The sequence below is a fragment of the Mytilus galloprovincialis genome, chromosome 8, assembly GCF_965363235.1.
Source record: "Mytilus galloprovincialis chromosome 8, xbMytGall1.hap1.1, whole genome shotgun sequence".
Lineage (NCBI taxonomy): Eukaryota > Metazoa > Mollusca > Bivalvia > Mytilida > Mytilidae > Mytilus > Mytilus galloprovincialis.
Genome location: NC_134845.1, coordinates 48,799,534 through 48,813,934, shown reverse-complemented (window position 1 = coordinate 48,813,934; position 14,401 = coordinate 48,799,534).

Genomic DNA, 14,401 nt, shown 5'->3' with positions numbered 1-14,401 from the left:
GCTGTAAATAATAATCTTATGTTATTTATGACATAGTTTCTGTAATTTGTAATACTTATTCTCATTACACTTATAAATATATAGACCTGAATCAAGCGATTTTCCTAAATTCCATGATAGGTCAACGTCAAAAGACCAAGGTAGCCTGTTGTCACCTGGGATTTAGCTTTTGATCATATGCGCCTATAAATTGTGTTTGTGTTATGGGGAAGGGGGATTTTGAAATTATTGAATTATCGGTACTGGCAATTACCGAAAATAAGTACCCAAGTACAGTAATAAGTCCCTGTGACAGGATGAAACAGTTTAAAAAGAAATAATCTACAGGACAACAACGGCAGTCTGACTAGACACAGCCCCTACTAACGGCAGTGGATAGTAGGGGCTGGGTCTAGTGACGCAATGTGGTTTTCATTTTTTAGTTCAAGTGCTTTAATCTTGCTTGTCCAAACAATTATGACATCTTGTGAGGCTAGTTGTATGCTCCAATAGAACGGGTATTATTTTTTTGGTAAATGTATCTGTCCATTTTCCTGTCTGTTTCTTAGTCAATTCCTAATAAGGTTAAAGTCTTTAAAGAAGTTAAGGGTGAAGTTGTAGTCACTTCAAATTGAAATGAAATAATAAATGTTCTTTATTATGTATTCTTTCTAATTTGCAATTCAAATGAGGGCTTTTGACTCCTTTTTCATGCTTGTGGTATGCGGTTAACGATTGAAAAATCAGGAACAAGAAGTCACACCGGGACTCAAAAACACAAACTAGTTCAAGGCCACCAAAGGGCCCTCTATACAGCCAGAAATCCAGCAGCCAGAGGCTGTATTGAACAGGTCCCGAAACACTAATGTATACTAGTTCAGGAAAATGGACGCCACTCTACACTCCGGAACATAGATATGAGCCAAAATGAAAAAAATATATACAAGATTAACAATGGCAAGAGGTTCCTGACTTAGGACTGGTGCAATAATGCTGCCGGCTTAAACGTGTTTACTTTTGTGAGATCTCAACCTTCCCCCTATAAGCATGATAAGTACATTTTAATAAACTTTTAAAAAAGAATACACCTTTAAATATCCCTTATCAATTAACAAAAGCCCTATATCAAAGGAAAAATAACCAGATAACTGTGAAAATTATTCAAAGCTAGTAAAATCTGTATTCTTGGACACCTATAAAAATAATATTCAGAAAAATAACTTATATAAGTTATATTTAAATTAGCCTCGTTTTCAACATTACTTGTATAGGTAATTTTAATTGTTACTTGTTTAAGTAATGCCCCTGACTGTTAAACCGAAACTATAGCAAAATGCAACTACACACTTAACTACAAACCAGGATTCTTCTTGATATAACTTTTTGATATTTTAGGTGAAAAGAATTGTTATGGATATTGAAATACCATCGCTGTCGCATATTGACTATATCAAACATACATGATGAATTAACTAAAGATAACTCTGTCTTGATATTAACCACTTGAATTTCCATGCGTATTAGACAAGGTTAATAAAAGATCCAGTTTAGATCGATAAACATGATTTGAGTTTCAAACTTTGGTTAACAAGCATAGACATGAACAAGCATATATATTAAATTAAAGCAATATTATAAAATATGAAAAAAGACTTGCCTTCCAATAACTTAAACAGGACGGTATGACGGTATGAAAAATTAATGGTTTAATAGTTTATGTTAATAAACTGTTCATGCGTGTACCGTCAACATTTCGCACTACATTACTAGTCAACTTATTAAAGTTTATAGAGTCTAAAAAAAAACAGATTAGAGAATGTTAAGGTGAAATTGATTTTGTTATGTAACTAGAAGGTGTTTTGGTAGTATCAAATATACACACATCTTCATATTTCTATCAAACAATTATACAAATCTTCATATTTCTATCAAACAATTTATGCCTATTTTAAAATGTGGTTCCAAAATTTGAGGCACTTGAAATCTTAAAAATCACTAAATATTAATTCTTATAAATTAGAGCAAAAGTACAGTTAATTTCCTTGTGAAAATGTATGCCTGAAATTGTACAAGTATATACTTAGAGTGCAAATAAATCAATTAATTTAGCTGGTGTAAAAAGTTATTTATTTTGAAACTGAGCATTCAAACTCTTAAGTCGAACACAAAGTCGTGACTATTTTGATCTGAGTTCCAAGGCAAAGTGATTTGAAATTGAATTCTTAGCAGCCACAGTCTTATATAATAATGTATAATACTTTTTGAACCAGCATATACAAAAATGTATTATTCTGGAGGAAGGCATGTCACCTACATACCAATTATTTATTAACTTAAAGCCTTACTGCTCATTATAACCGTTCAAATACAATATATACATATGGCATATTACACAAACTATTAACAATTTGTATTATAAATTACATGCAGGAGGCGACGTCAGAAATTTCACGTTTACAAAAAATAAATAAACTGTTTCTTAATTTAAAACAGAAAAGTAAATCCTTTATATAAATGTTAACCTTTTTTCCAGGTAACAAAAAAGTTTGTTTTCTTTTTTATTATTTATTTTTCAATAGACCATTATTAAATTTACTTGAAAGTTGATGGCCTAGAAAATAAGCATATCTACTACATTGTAGGATGACAGTAAATTCATCCTCTATCCCTCTAAAATCACACAAAAACACAATTTATATCATCTCAATTAGTACAAACATAACTTCCAGTTAAGACAAAATGATCCTTGTACATAATTATGTAATACATTGGAGAAAAGGTACACGAATACATTTCCGTAAGTGAAAATGTAAATCTGAATTTGCTACCACTATTTATTTTGTTTAATCTACAATTGAAAGAAGAGTCTTGTAAAAATTGGAACTCGTTTTTGACTTGATCAAATAAATATTGTCTAGTTAATCGTAAATATAAACTCTCTACATTCAACAGCCACTGATTATCAAAATTATTATTCATACCAAGACTGAATAACAATTTTTCTGACTCATTAATACTTTTTGAACAGTTTAACACTTGTTCTTTGTTACAAGAACATAAGATACCGAAGATGACCGTCTGATTCCAGGTCGTTTTTTGACACGTAAAACATTTTTTCTACAACATTAACCTTTTCTATTATAGGAAGTGTGTGTACTCATATCTTACACCAATAATTTGATATATCTTGAAGGGTCAGCAGTCATTGTTCTTCTAATTACAACTGTGTATATCTTTGTACAATTACGATTGGTGAGTCATGTATCATATAATAAGACATCAAGTAAATTTTAATTTGTCAATTTACTCTTCAAAAGAAACATATAAAAAGAACTGAATTTTAAATATTTTATAAAGCACTAACAGATTAACTATATATCGCTTTGTTATACATACGTTAATGAACGTTCTGAGATTTTAGTCAGAGGTATGATTATGCAACACTGTTCACAAATATTCGTATTATGTTTATTTAATTGATAACAGGATAGACAATTGTCTATATTCATGAATGATGTTGTAAAATAACTGCTCCTTTGTATAAATTGATAACGCTGTCCTGCTGTGTTTTTGGTTTCCAACACGTAATTACAATGTTTACAAATTTATTAAAATAGTTGTTATTATTTGTAGGTAACAGGGACGACAGGATACGCATTTACATTATTATTTGTAGGTAACAGGGACGACAGGTTATGCATTACTTTTTGTTCCATTAAATGTCTTTTCTCTACACTGATATGCAAGAAAGATGATGTGATGATTGGTGATCTGAATCACTGAATATTTCCATATTCATAGCGGAAACATTTAGCAATTGCTTTAGTGGTGGTAACAGAATAGATATGCATGTCATGTTCGCCGATTGAATTAATTTTGTTGAAAAAATGTTACATATAGTAGACATGTTAATCATTTTACATTTTTCAAGTCGGGCGTATTATAGTTGAATATACGGTATGGATTTTTCTCATAGTTATAAGCTGTACTCTGATTAATTGTTGCCTCATTGTCTCATGATCATTGGCAACCATCCCGCATCTCCATATTTCATTTTGTTAAGATGTAAACCTTTATTCGTTCCGTATAACATATGTCCTTTTCAAACATTATTTATATAATAGTTCTTGAAAAACTGGTCATTATCGTGATATATGGACTGCCCACAGGACAGTGGTATTGACTAAGATAGTGATAATGACTGAGCCGAAGGCGAGGTCATTATCGCTGTCGCAGTCAATACCAATGCCCTACGGGCAGTCCATGTATCACGATAATGACCAGTTTTTCAAGAACTATTATGTTTATTTCATTGAGAAACCATGTTTTGGAAAATTCTCATAAATTCAAAATGCCTACAGCGAACTCGAGTAGTTGTTCGATTTCTATGGCAAAGAGTTAAGACCAGTCGTAGTAATACTGCCATTCATTTTAGTGCAATTTTTCAGTATATAAATACTTATTAATCAAGTTATCTTTAATTTTATAATTAACGAAAACATATAATAAACAATTCAACAACTTAAATATAATCATATATAAAAAAACAGGAACATGTTTTATAAAAGGTACATCTCTCTAAAAAGAGAAACCACGCCCCACCGGTCATTAACAGAGAAATCACGCCCCAACGGTCATTATCAGACGGAAACCACGCCCCAACTGTCATTATCAGACGGAAACCACGCCCACCGGTCATTATCATGTAAAAGTTCGTTAACGACTGGTTTTCTGGTCCGTTTTTTTTTCTGTTAATGACCGATGGAATTTATTACTGAAGAATAATGAATCTCATGTGACCCCTTTTAATCCAATAAGAGAATCTTATTCTCAACCGATATGAAATAACATTGATTATTTCATAGTACATATTCCCTGATTTTGACTAGTGATTTTACAAAATCCCTGAAATAATTATAGTTAAGATCTTTATAACAGATTCACTGATTAAATTCCGGGAATTTGTAAAATACATTCATTCACTTTTATTACGAATGTCTATGGAAAAAGACTACAACAGTAACACACAATAAGTTTGAGGTTAATCTAGTCTTTATTTCAATATTAAGTGAGCGGTTTGCATGCACAAAACAACTGACATACTGTAGGCACAAATGTCTTGAAATCAAGAGCAAACATACACACAAAAGTTATTTCAAATTATTGAGGTAAAATTAATGTGCAACATATGGAACCAGGGAAAATATGATAAACATTTTGGAATATTTTGTCAATCAGTCACAGAATCAAGCCAAAACAAGCTCTTATCACTACCTTGTTTGAAAGAAAGTTACTGTCTATTATAGTTTTTCTATATAATAACTGTAGAAAACAAAACCAATTATATCAAATTTTTAAAATCAAATATAAAAACGGAACATTAGGTTCATTGCTGTCATTAGAGAAGAAAAAACATATGTAATGTATAAGAATCTGAGTGGGTTAAGGAATGTGATCCAGTGGCAAATATTACATGCATATCAGAGCAAGAGCATCTTAATGCTGCATGAAAATTGATACATAAAAAGCAAATAAGTGTTGTATTATTAATTTGCTGCCTACAAAATAACACTTATATTCACAAAATAATAATAAAAAAAGACAACAGAAAACATTGGTAATAATACTTTGTTTTGTACTTGCATGTTTATGAATAGGTTCTAACCAAGCAAAAATAAACAAAGTTTTACCCACTTTGGTCATATATCAGACACATGTATTCTATCACAAAGTGGTATAACTTTGAATAAGTTTCTAAACTTTCTCAACTCTTTTAATCCAAATAAAATTATTATTTTGTTGATAAATGATAGTATTAAGTTCTTCAATGTGGAGATTTGAAAAAAATGTTAAAAACGGTATTCATCAGATGAAGATGTTTAAAATATTATGTATGTCTTGAAGACATGTACAGCATAGTTAAGAAAATTCACATATCAATAGCTAATAGTGCTAGGGATGTCACCTAAACTTGTCATGCAAAAATAAGCAAATTCAAAGTGGTCTAAATATCCGTTTATATGCCTTTAAAGTCATTATCATTATACACTATCTCTAGCTCATAGTGTTTAGTATACAAATATTTTTCCAAATCATTAGTGATTATTCATTTGGTCTATTTTTATATTAAGAAAAACACATTTCTAATAGCATGTTATACTTTATTGTAATCAGGGATTTTACAAAATCCCTAGCTCTATTTTCAGTTATTTTGTAAAATCCCTAACAATTTCAGGTATTTTACAAAACCACTGAAACTGTTAGTGATTTTACACAATCACTGACAGATTAGTCCAGTGATTTAACAAAATTCCCTGTAACATATACATATTCGTACAACGTTTTATAAGAAAGAAACTGTGATTTTTATTTTTTGTTAGAGTTATCATCAACGTTCTTAAATATTTTACTTTGCAGATGTCAAGGCAATCATAAAACATGAAAAAATCATTTGAAATGTTTTACCCTGAAACTGTACGCACATAAATTATGACTAAAATATATTTCAATCTTGTCAAAATAGAACTTAATCGTGTTTATTGTCAATGCTTTGATTCATAAAACATACAACGTTTCATTTAAGCATTTAAAACTGTATTTTCCATTAAAAATAGAAAAAATAGCATAGGTCTGATTTGATTTTTGGTGTTTTTACGCCACTTTTAAGCACCGCTTTTTGGCTATGTCGTGGCGGGCAGTTTGTATTGGTGGAGGAAGCCGTAGTGCCCGGAGAAAACTACCGACCTTCGAAAATATACATGGACTGAATAATCGACATTTAATTTTTAATGATCCATTTAGTTTGCTCAACGTCTATGACATGATTTGCAAAGCATTCATGATGAATATGATGTAATTGAAAGCGATTAAAAGCTTTATATATTTTATTGGACATGCGCATCATCTATATTTGAAGTATTATTTACATAATTTAAAAGAAGATAGAATATTTACGTAAAAGTAGGATGTTTACCGATATGTTTTTACATCATTAAAAGAGATATTACATGTAGTAAAGTTGGTTAAATTTCAAATATACTAGTATGCTGAATTTTACTTCGTGACAGCTCTGCAACTGAATATTTAAACTACCTTCATTTTACGCCTGTATACGTATTGATATTATAATATGTGATTTATTCATTGAAGTCAATTCTTATCAGATACTTATCGCAGAAATAAGAATGCTATACATGTACGTTCCATTAGTAAAACAAGAGAATCGACTCCAGAATGCGAAGTATTATCAATAAAACAGATGAATGGCGATATAACCTAACAGTTGGGGTAAAGTTTAAGGGAATACCAGTTTCACTTAATGCTTGGTAGAATGGTAACATATGTCGTGCTGATACAACAAAGATTAAAATCATTTCGAAATAGAAATAAGAAGATGTGGAATAAGTGCCAATGAGACAACTCTCCATCCAAGTCACAATGTGTTAAAAGTAAACAATTGTAGGCCAAAGTACGGCCTACAATACGAAGCATTGGCTCAAATCGAACAGAAAACTACAAAGGGCCCCACAATGACTAGTGTAAAACAATTCAAAAAGAAAACCAACGGTCTAATCTATATATATAAAAAAACGAGAAACGAGAAACAAACATCAACCACATTAACAGACGACAACCACTAAACGAAAGTCTAGTTAGTCTTAGATACATAGGTTGTTATTGACTTTGCACTAGCTGTCAGTACCTGTGAGTACTTTCAGATCTGTATTTTGTGTCTTTTTTGTTGCGAGGGATGTAGAAATTCCCTGTCACGTCCAATCTGTGTTTTGTTGTTTTCTGCTAATTTGTATCGATCTAATAAGTTAAGCTTCAACTTTTTTTTATAGTTTGTTATTATGTTGTACTGTTACACCACTGTCCCATGTAAGGGGAGTTGACGCCAGCATAATAGTTTAACCCCGCCACATTCTATATGTGCCTGTCCCAAGTCAGGATCCTGTAATTTAGTCCTTATTTTTGGTGCTTTATACCATATGTGTTCTTGGTAACTTTTGAATTTCATTGCTTTTCAACTATTATTTTAGCATTCCATCGGTGGGGCATATATAGACAAATGCGTGATATGTATTCTTTTATAATCAAGGTATATCTTACAGGAATTTTCCGTGCGGGTTGCAAACATTGTACCAGAAAAATATAACATAACAAAAATACCAAACTCTGAGAAATATTCTAAACGGAAAGTCACTAATCAAATGGCAAAATCAAAAGCTCAAACACACCAAGACGAATAGATATCAACTGTCATATTCCTGACTAGGTACAGGTGTTTTCCTATGTAGAAAATGGTGGATTAAACCTGGTATTATAGCTAGCTAAACCTCTAACTTGTATGACAGTCGCATAAAATTCCATCATATTGTCAACGATGCTTATAAAATAAAGTTTGTTTGAGATTAGTTTAAGTTGAATGTGTTCGTCTATGCCAACTATTTTAGACAGTGACCTGTTAGGATCGCCAAACGTGGTTTAGAATCTGAATCTAGCTTGAACAATAGAAAATCGTTTGTCCGTGACTTTATTACAAAGTACGTTTCACCACAGTGACTGAAATTAAATAACAAAGTATATTTGATGAGTTTATTTGTAACGTTTTATATTTCAGTGAATGTATACTAAGATTGCTGATAAATCACGAAGTCGGGGATTTTGTTATCCTTTAAAATTTTACTTAAATTTGTTTAGAGAAATAAATGTTTGGTTCGAAAGTGTTGCTGTTCCTTTAGAAACTTTATTACAAACGGAATATTACATACCAGTCAAACATTGGGATAAAACTGCATGGAACAATAGAAACTAATTACTAGTTGAATCATTACAAACTTCGTTATAACATTCTGCAATGTAAGCATACAATGGGATGGCCAATTTAGTTTGTCATTACAATTGTTTGACATTTAAATACACTTAATATCTTATGAGTAAGTGACAGATACTATTCTAAGCCTCTTGTTAGGTTGACCGATTATAGTATGGAACCTGCATCTGATAATACAAATTGAGGTATAACAATCGGATATTTAATTACATACTGGGTTGATATTTTCAACACATTCTATAATAACTTTTCATTGCTATTATTTGAGTGTGAAATCAAGAAAAAATTGGCCGTTTCAGAAACTAAAAGACTATGGGTAATTCAATTGTTCGTACCCCAAAATGAAAATAACGTCACGTCATTGGTTGAATTTCCATTGTTTAGGACGTTTTTAACCAATCACGATGCTTTGGTGTACGCTTTAGAAAATATTACTCAGAATGCATTAGATTCTGAAATGGCCAATTATCAATAGTTTCATATTCGAACAAAACAGCACATAATCAAACATTTTTATTTAAAAAAAACTAGAGCAAAATGCAAATTAACTACACAACAGGCTGCAACAATGCATTATCCTTGATATGACTTATTTAAGAAGAATACAGATCGTTATGCATATTGAATTATCATGATATTGACTAAACCAAACAGACACACTTACTTGATATAAACCATTTGAATTCACCGGCGTAACAAACAACGTTAGAAAAAGATCTATTTTCCAAATACTTTTTTTATCAAACTTTGGCTAACAAGCATTTACATTACATATGAATGAACGCAAGATTATAAAATATAAAAATAACTTGCCTTCAAAATACTGGAACAGGTCCACAGGACGGTTGGACGTTTGAAAAAGAAGTAATGGTTTATGTTTATAAACTTTGTCACCCAAATTAAAATTATTTATTTACGGTTTATCAGTTTATTTGAATACAGTATATATACAATTCCATACTACAAAAATTGTTAACAATATTTAAGTCGTAGCGGATTATTTAACAGTGTGCACTACCTATTTGAGGTTATTACGAATAGACGGGGAAAATATTACAGTCGTTCCTAATAATTTAATCCAAAAGTCCATTTCTAAGGAGTAAATCATGAAACAATGTTTATGACGTCACGTCACATGACAAATTTGTGTCTATGAGCTGATAAACAAAAATCTTTCAGTCAATCAGAAGACGTGTTACATACAAAATTAAATTATATATAAATAACAAAAGACGATGTGAGAAGTATCACTACAATAAACTGTTTCTTGGATTGAAAGGGATATATATATTGTTTCTAGGTTACAAAGTTGTTTTGTGTTTTCAACAGAAAATATTCTATCAACTTGATTGTGGTGGCCTTATCATGTAATTTTTCATAGTATCTGTTTCAGGAAATCTGCTACATTGTAGAATAAAATGAAATTCAACTTTTATGACTCTTCAATCCCAAAAAGTAAAATGTATTGCATATCCATTAGTACCAGCATAAGTTACATAACATCCACTTCCAATGCAAATGTTACTTGAAGACCAACGAATCTGTGTAATACATTAGAAAAAAAGTACAGGAATACATTTCGTTAAGTGCAATTGTAGAACAATTTTTTTTTACCACCTATTTATTGAGTCAACAATTTGAAGAAAAGACTAAAAAAGAATGTCACTCTTGTTAAACTTAATCAAACAAACGTTGTCTAATTAAAGGTAAATATGAACTGTCTGCACTCAACAACCACTGATTATCCCACATTTTATTCATACTAATATTACATAACATTTTTTCTGCATATAGTCCCAATTTCATACATTTTGCACAATTTAACATCAGCTCTTTATTACCAGACCCTGAGATGTACCTAACTCAAAGTAGACCATGACATTTGAGGTCGTTTTTTGACAATTATTAACATTTGTACAGTGATTTTAACTGAACATTTTCTAATTTGGTCCTCAATGCTCTTCAACTTCGTACTTTTATATTTGGCCTTTTTAACTTTTTTGGATTCGATCGTCACTGATGAGTCTATTGTAGACGAAACGCGCATCTGGCGTATATACGAAATTTAATCCTGGTATATATGATGAATTTATTTACTACCACTGGGTCGATGCCACTGCTGGTGGAGATTTATTTCTCCGAGGGTATCGCCAGCCCAGTAGTCAGCACGTTTTGTGCTGACATGAATTATCATTGATATGGTTATATTTATAAATTAACTGTTTACAAAATTTAGAATTTTTGAAATACTAAGGCTTTTCTACCTCAGGCATAGATTACCTAAGCTGGATTTGGCAAAACTTTTAGGAATTTTGGTCCTCAATGCTCATCAACTTCGTACTTTATTTGACCTTTTTAACTTTTTTGGATTCGAGCGTCACTGATGAGTCTTTTGTAGACGAAACGCGCGTCTGGCGTATATACAAAATTTAGTCCTGGTATCTATGATGAGTTTATTTCTAACTTTATATTCAATGGTAAGAATATTAAAACTACAGATTATCATAAACATTTGGGTGTTACATGACGTAGAGATGCTAAATGGAACACCCATGGGGAAGGTATCATACAAAATGTATCGTAACATGTATATGTACTTAGAAAGAACAGATTAAGAAGGAATAACTTAGGGATGCTGTACTAGACTTTTAAAAAACTGAAATATGCCTGCGAAATTTGGGATAATATGGTTGTGGGTTATTGTAACAATTTAGAGCAGTTGCAGCTGCAGGCAGCCAGAATTGTAACAGTTCTTCCTATTCTTAGTAGCATAAGACTTATTTATGATAAGATTAGTTTTAAAACTCTAGCTGAACAGAGAGAAAGGAGGAAGATACAATTATTTTATGATATTCAATATAACAATGTATCAGCCAATCTTTGCAATTTAATTCCGCCAACAATCCAAAGTACAGCTATTTACCCCTTGCGTAATGGAAATGATATAGTATACCCTTTCTTTGACTCTCTTTGAACCAAGCATCCTTAAGCCTTCAACTATACAACTGTGGAATAACCTTAACACGCAACACTGACTCTTTATGTAAATTTAAAATCGACTTAAAAAATGTTAAACTGGATTTAAAAGTCCAAGTATCGAAACATTATAGATTTGGAAATCGTAAACTCAACATCATTTTTACTCATCTTAGATGCTCAGCTGCTTTTTTGAATTATGATCTTAACAGAGTCAGTATCATTTCAGATCCGTCCTGTCGCTGTGGTGTGAGAAGATTCGCATCACTTCTTTTTTTAATGTCCTACTTATGCTAAAGTAAGAATCCAACTATCTTATAATCTGAACTGGTTACCAGAGAACTCTCCACTACTAAATTTGAACATCTTAACAGCCGGTGATTTGTCATTCGCTTATGTTAAAAATGAAAGAATTTAAAGAATGTATATGAATTTATTGAAGATTCAAAGAGGTTTCTAATTGTTTAAAGCAGCACAATAGAGTGCATATAATATGTATACATATATTGTGTACAACCATTCACATCATCATGCATCATCTTTTTCACATATCCAATATATATATATAATGTATTTTATTGTTTGCATGCCTGCTCGGTAAATGTTTTTTGTTATAAATTGTTGAATGCCTTTTGCATATCTGTAAGCAAATAAATTATGTTTAAACTAAAACCTTTTCTATCATAGGAGTGCACTCCATATTTCATAACCATACATTGTAAAAAATGGTGAAAACTGGAGAAATCTGACAAAAAGTCACTTAATTCCTATTTAGAGAAATGTCTGAATATTGTTGAGATTAGCATATCACATTTTGAAAATAATTTAGAAATAAAGATAAGGGTAAGTAATACATTCATTTCTAGGATTAAAAGCAATATTCAAGTACTAACAAAGCGTTTTGTGTTCGTACCGACCGAGAAAACAGCCAAAATGTGGTGTGGTATGACGTTAATACTACAAGGACGTCCTTGAGAATGAAATTATATATTCAACTACATTCAAGGTCGAACGCTCCACAGAGAGTAGATCATCATTTCCCTACCACAGCTCAGTCTAAGGCCTCCTATGCACATTTGAAGGTCCCAGCTATGTATTGGTTAACCAGACTACACACAAGAAAACCGGAAAATATCGTGTCATCTCAGATTCTAGTAAGTGTTCTACTACTAATCACTCCAGTAAGTGTTCTACTACTAATCTCTCTAGTAAGTGTTCTACTACTAATCTCTTTAGTAAGTGTTCCACTACTAATCTCTCTAGTAAGTGTTCTACTACTAATCTCTCCAGTAAGTGTTCTACTTCTAATCTCTTTAGTAAGGATTTTCTCATTGTTGAAGGCCGTACGGTTTCTTACATCCACTGCATCCACTTTATTTGAACTTACTAGGTAGATAGTTGTCTCATTGTCAATCATACCACTGTGACATCTCCATATTTTTTTTTATCAATATACTATACTAATATAAGCATAAAAAAAAATAAGAATTGATATTCTACTTATACATTGTGATGAAGTAGTTCTCCTAATATCGAAAATAGACTAATTTACCTTTTTCGACACAATGTGTCTGCGTAAAAGACTTTACAATGTTAAAGTATTAATATACCTAAATAAAATCTTTTTTTTACCGTTATCGACCAAAATGTCATTAGATTGTTCTATTTCATCCTTTCGAAATACAATATATATATATTTTGTATGAACAGACAAGCCCTATTTTCTGTGTAAATTGCCAATTTATTCAACATTTCCTGTAAACCCTCTACTGTTTAAGACATCAAAATATATAAACAATTATAATGTTATATATTGGAACTCTAAATCACGATTGTCATTACAATGTAGAAATTAAGGGTGCATTTCTAACACAAACGATGCAAACGACTAAGCGCGCACATGTTTTGATCATTTTTTTCTAACATACGTTTACAAAGTTTACATAAACTTTGACAAACTATGCAACCGCTAAAAATACGTCTACAGTTTGTCGTGCGTCGTTTGTTAGTACAAACGCTACCTTTGTTTCTAACTTGAACTTGATAAAACGATATATTTTTTCTACGTTTGTAAAAAATCTGTTTACCAACAACATGTGCATGCATAATTGAAAGTTCAAACAGGGTCAGTAAAGACTTATTAAACGTTGTATTTGTTTCTACTTTCGTAGCGTTTTGCACAAACACAAACAAACGCCACACAACGTTTACAAAATTTGGGGTTAGAAAGAAATGCAGCCTTAGTCTTGTAGTCAGGTCAATGTCCTCAGATATCGCCTCGGACCTTGACCTGACTACTCGTTCAGAAAAACTATCCGGCAACGGTTGTTACCGGCCTGTTTCTTTGTTAACTTTGTATTGTATCTAATACATAGTATAAATGAAATTGCCTACAATTTTACATCAATTGAAAATGCTTACCTTTACGATATTCCACCCAAACCAATTTATCGTAGTATGGATAAGTTTAAACTGTATGCATGCCTGCATATAGACCTCATAAATATATCTTTACGGTATTCAACCCAAAACAAATTTATCGTAGTATGGATCAGTTTAAACAGCATGAGTGCCTGCATACAGACCTCATAAATATATAAAGAAAGTGTC